General features: G+C 43.8%; 1 long non-coding RNA gene across 1 annotated transcript in view; it reads right to left on the bottom strand.

Annotated features, from left to right (window-relative positions):
* Positions 1–6: 6 nt before the first annotated feature.
* LOC109307618 overlaps positions 7–5,402 on the bottom strand; it is an 11,976-nt gene continuing 6,580 nt past the window's right edge. Inside the window, exon 3 of the long non-coding RNA XR_002100317.1 lies at positions 7–120. This is a non-coding gene — a long non-coding RNA (uncharacterized LOC109307618). The remainder of the gene's footprint in view (positions 121–5,402) is intronic.

Here is a 5,402-nt window from a genome sequence, read left to right as displayed (position 1 = left end):
GGGTCCTCTCGGATCTCTTGATCTGTTTGGAGCGTGAAGAATGTGGCGTTTCTTCCTGCCCAAGGGTTTCCTCCTCCTTTTCCATCTCCTGCAGAGTCGCCAAGGCCTCGTACCTGTTCTCTTGGAAAATTAAACCTTTTATCATCAGAACTGGTCCATTCCTGGCAGCCTCATGTGGTATCTCAACATTGCCATAAAGGTCTTATGTCTTAGAAGTAAAGAGAATTCAGCTTCCTTCAGTTGCTGAGTTTTCAGCATCTCTCCACAGGACCTACCTATGCCAAGGCTAGTAGTGGATTTTGTAATGCAGATGCTTTTCCTGTGTACCTGAATTAATTTTACAGATATTGAGATGAAACTAATATGACTTGTTAGGGAGAGGTCTACTTAAAAAATAAGTTTCAAACTGAGCCCCATTTTTGAGCAGCCAGATCCCTGTCTGCCAGCTGCTTTGAGTGATAATTTAGCTCATTTTGTTAGCAGCCTGTTTCAGGGGTACACCCCAGGCTCAACTGTATAGTGATCAGTGACATTCTGTTAGCAGAATGCTGTGGTCTTAAAGTAGTTCAGTTAATGAAGGCCACATCAGGTTGACCCTCACCACAGGCTCTAAAAGCAAAGGCTGTTTGTGGACTACCAAACACTTCCATACGCATGTATCACCAGGACTTTTAGTCTCCTAGTCTCAGATAACTAGGGTTAGTCCATGGAAACTCCCTAAGCCATATGAGAGGTTCCATATTAGCTGGTTACAGCATCATGTCTTGTCTTGTATTCTCATTATGTTCCCTCTGTGCGAAGATAAGAGTTTTTGCAACTTTGGAGACGTTTCCTTTGTCCGTGCAAAAACCTGGAATGTTTGTCACCGATTCCAAACATGTTTTCCTTGGAGCGTTCCACTATGTGTTATGTTGCCTTAATCCACTATCACTTTGACATCTGTGGCCTTAAGCATTTTCCTTTTGGGCAGACATGCATTAGTCGGTCTTGCAGTGCTACACTTAACATTGCTCCTGCTTGCACTTGCATGCCAACTGCTTTGCTCTCCATAATCAAGGCCTTTGTATTCAGCTTCCACGCTGCAGCATCAAACTTCTGTTTAAATTAATTAATCATTCTCTTTCTCATACCTTGCTTGTTATCCTTGGCATTTAACTGTATTTTTTCTTTCTATCACAAGTCATCTTGTTGTCAGTGTTTTTCCTGATCTATTAGGAACAGATGTGGATCACAGTGTAGACCATTTCTCTTTAGGAAAATCTATGGACATGGTACTCAACCTTTTAGACTCAAGGCACCTCTTGTTGGGCTCAAGCATGGGCAGATCTGTGATTTTTGAAAAGTGGGGTGCAGATGCTGTGATGCCTCATCACATATAGCACAAAACACATTTTTTACCAGGCAAAAAGAAACTAGAAGCTTTACTACTATGCTAGGCTTTGGCCTATATAATTCAGTTTAAGATAAAAGTAAAAACAAATATCACTTTATTGGCATGTGTATTAATTTGTCATATTATATAATACAAGTAAAACAACAAACTAGGCAAAAAATAATCAAAAGATTTTTTTCTTTAGTCCTATTGTCATTAGAATTAAATGTAAATTTCTTTCAGATTCATGGAAAAAAAAAAATCTAGCCTTTTTGAGCATCTGGATAGTGCATCCAATGCCTCACTGAAAGTTATTTCCATACCTGAATTAATGTCTGGGATGTCTGTGCAGTTCACCTGAATTAATGTAGCCACACTTGAATTAATGTTTGTAGCTAAAGTTAAAAACAGCTTGCAGGGCTGTGACATAGGAACTACATTAAGAGGATCAGCCAAAAGGCAATAGAAATGCAGAAGAAGGAATAACTTGATTAGTGGAACAACAAGGAGAGAGGGTTGTTAATAACCTAAATAAAAGTTTAGGAGGAATCAAGTATGTTATAATGGCCAGATTGTCAAGTGACTCTCATGGCTGCTGACAGTCAAGCAGTTAGTTTTAAACTTTGGGTGGACCACGAATCAAAGTGGGGTGTAGCTGGACCACTGCATCTCCCCAGAATCTGCCCTGGGCTCAAGGCTCTCCTTGGAAATGCCAGCTGCAAGTTTTTGCTTGATTTTTGACTACAGAAAACTTAACAGAATAATTCTGTTCTAAAGAACTCAAGAAGACCACAACAGGTTGGAATGTTTTTAACACTATGGATTCCTGTTTGAAATCTCGGTCTATCTCGGGACTCATGTTTGCACACTTAACAGCTCATGGCATCCTGCATCACCCTTGAAAGAATTTCAAGACACCCTAGAGTTGAGAATTGCTGGCATTGATATGGTGTAACCCACATTATGGTGTTCTACCTCTGCTCGTTGGCAAATGCAAATGGCTGAGCTGTGCTACTGTGTAAGCCCCCAGAAACAGGGTGTTGTCATTAATAAGACTGTAAATCAAGCTGCTAAAATATTTTCAAATAAAAATATTTTTCATTCTGTAACTCCTTTTTACCGGAGGTAGCATTGGCAGAACTAAAGTTCAGATTCAGGCAGCTGGGGGAGGGCGCCCCCCCTTAAAATGACTAGTCTTCACCAACTTCAGGGTCCTATCCAAAATTTCTAGGTTCTCTAAATCCCTTCCCTGGGTATGCTTACTATGAAATACTGACCTGCTTGGAAACCCTGAGTCTACATATATACAGCAAGCTGTATTAGAACAAAAGGGAACACAACATAATCTCCAGGAAAACCCAATAATATTGTATCTATGATTGATAAATAAAATGTTCCACCACAGTAACACTGGCAGTAGTTCATTAATTCAGCTTCCCATCCATTGGTCTGAATGCCCCATTACCACATCACTCCCCTCTTCTTCAGAAGCGAAACCTTTGCTTATGGTTTGGTGTCATTTGAGTAGTGTGGTTCCACAGTTGTGAGGTTCCCTTGTGGCAGCCCATTCCCCGTGAATGGGGAAGTGCCACTTGGCACCCTAGCTGTAGCAATTCCAGCCGAGTAGGAGGGCGTAGGGAGTGTACAAATGAGTTTGCTTAGTTCCCATTGAAGCATCCACCCAACAACACAACAGCCTTTGCCAGAAAGTAGGAATCCTTACAACCAATTCCGAGTCTGCATCTTGCTACAGCAACACTCAGGGCATCACTGGAAGAATTTTGCAGCGAAGGATTATGCACAGGAAATTCCCTCTGTAGCTGTGCGTCTCCCTCATTCTCAAATGTATGATGGGGCAGAGAGCTCTTCCCCCCCCTCTTGGAGTTTCTGTCCATCTGGAGGTCTGGGTAAAATAATGTGGCTTAGCTTATGTCTGCCACATGGCCTTTTTTTTCGAAGATGAATGTCTTAGTTTTGGTTTTTTTGCAAGGTGTTTTTTGTTAAATTGAAAATGATGAGGGGGGAAACAGTTTGAGGTAAATGAGAAATCGCGATAGCTGTTTTTGTGATTCATTTTTAAAAACGAACTTTGCAAAATAGAATAACTTGTGATAGTTCTATTAATTCCTATTGAAGATCTGGACCTTAGTAATTAAATAAAGTCACTGGTGAGCAGGCACCTTTCACAGCAGAGCATAGGACTCTTAAGTCTCACTCCATGGACCGTTTTTTCTCTGCTGTGCACAGCTTCTCATCCTCGTTTTGGAAGGAGACTGGAAGAGGACTATCCTAGTTTGATCTTGCATTCCTGAGACAACTAAATAACTACAGTGCCCTATTTACTCTGTAAAAGAAAAATAGGTTCTGCTTTCCCTGTCACTTGTGTATCTGCCAGGAACACTGAACATTTTCAGTCTTGCTGGGGCCATTCTTGCAAATGTCCTTTTACATTGCCCTTTACTAACTCTCATCCAATGATCTCAAAGGGCTTTACCAACACTAGCTAACCCTCACAATTCTTGTGTTATACAATGTATTATCATCTCCATATTGCAGAGGTTAAAATATCTGTTCAACTGGCTAGTGACAGAGCAAGGAGTCTGAGACAGCAGCATCATTCTTTACATGCTAGAGAAGGATGTCTCCTCACAGACCTTGGAGGAACCACTGCAGCCTCCTGGAATACTTTGAAGAGCCATCCTCTTCAGAAATGAATCTGCCCTCATTTAGTACCCTTTTCCTATTTTCTGCCCCTTTTATCAAGTAAATTCTGTTGGCATTGCCACGTGTTTTTTGTTTCATTGTTTTTGTTTTTCTCTTTAATAGACCCTTCATCTGTTAAAGCCCTCCTACTTTATCACTTATCACATTTCCTGTATGGAAAACAGAGTTTTTTGGGGAGTGCTTTCCAAAGGAGAAGTCTGTATACAAGTATCAAGGCTGTCCAGCTTCTAAGGGAGTAGGAGCCTCATGCCTTGTGGGCTTCACCAGCATAAGCCATAGGCCCTCTGTGCTGCATGCCAGGTTGGTGCCTTCCCCCTCCGTGGTTGTACCATTTATGTGAGCCATTCCATGATGCACAGGCACTCCCCAATCTCCTTTTCCACTGCTGGCATGGGCACCCTGTCACACCCTCAGCTGCGGGCTCCTTCAGTACTGTGGGTTGCACCCCCTGACCCTTGGCCTCCTGGAGGGGACAGAACATGGATGTTCAACGAGAGAGGGGGAGCCTGAAGACCCCAGCTGCTGCTGTAGCTGGAGTGATGGGGGGTAGTGGTGGCAGGGTGGGCACCCAGAAGCCACAAATTAACCACCTGCGGGCCACCAGTTGGACAGCCCCGAGTTGGATCATAGACAACTTTGTCTGCAGATGGTGCTGAAGAATACATCCCATAGTTCCTTGGGTGTTTGTTAGGACCAAGTACTAAAGAAAGCTGCTGATGTCTGTACTGTAAATGGCTATCTCTGTACAGTGTGTAATAGGAAACATGGGGCCATGAACTCTATTCCTGAACCTGCCACATGCTTTGCTTCCTGGCTGCTTCAATTTCTGTATCTTTATTACAGGGACAAGGATATACCTGTATTAAGGGACATGGGTGACTGGTGCCTCCTGAGACTGAGGGGGACACAGTTTGTGGGTGGCAGCATTAGCAGTGTTGGCAGTGAGGTGGCAAGTGGCAACCATCTTCAGAAGCCAGTGGTGGTGCGGCAAGCAGCAACCACTTGCAGAAGCCAGTGGCGGCATCAGCAGCAGGGGGGCCGAGTAGCAATTGCCCGCAGAAGCAGGTAGCAGCCAATCTTGGGGGGGGGGGGGTGGAGCCGGACATACCTCCCCACCATGCCCCTCCTACCAGTCACCTATGTTAAGGGACAAGGGGCTTGTCTACCTCCCAGCTTCCTGCTAGCAAAGGATGGAGGACGGGATTCACCTCCAAGGAGGATTACTCCACGCTGGTCCGGTCCTGCAGGGAGCAAACCAGGAAAGCCAAGGCTGCAACTGAACTCCAACTAGCTTCAGGCATCAAGG

The sequence above is a fragment of the Crocodylus porosus genome, unplaced genomic scaffold (assembly GCF_001723895.1).
Source record: "Crocodylus porosus isolate Cpor-Errol unplaced genomic scaffold, CroPor_comp1, whole genome shotgun sequence".
Taxonomy (NCBI): Eukaryota; Metazoa; Chordata; order Crocodylia; family Crocodylidae; genus Crocodylus; species Crocodylus porosus.
The sequence above is the reverse complement of the archived record's forward strand: the minus strand, read 5'-3'. Positions and strand labels throughout refer to the sequence as shown.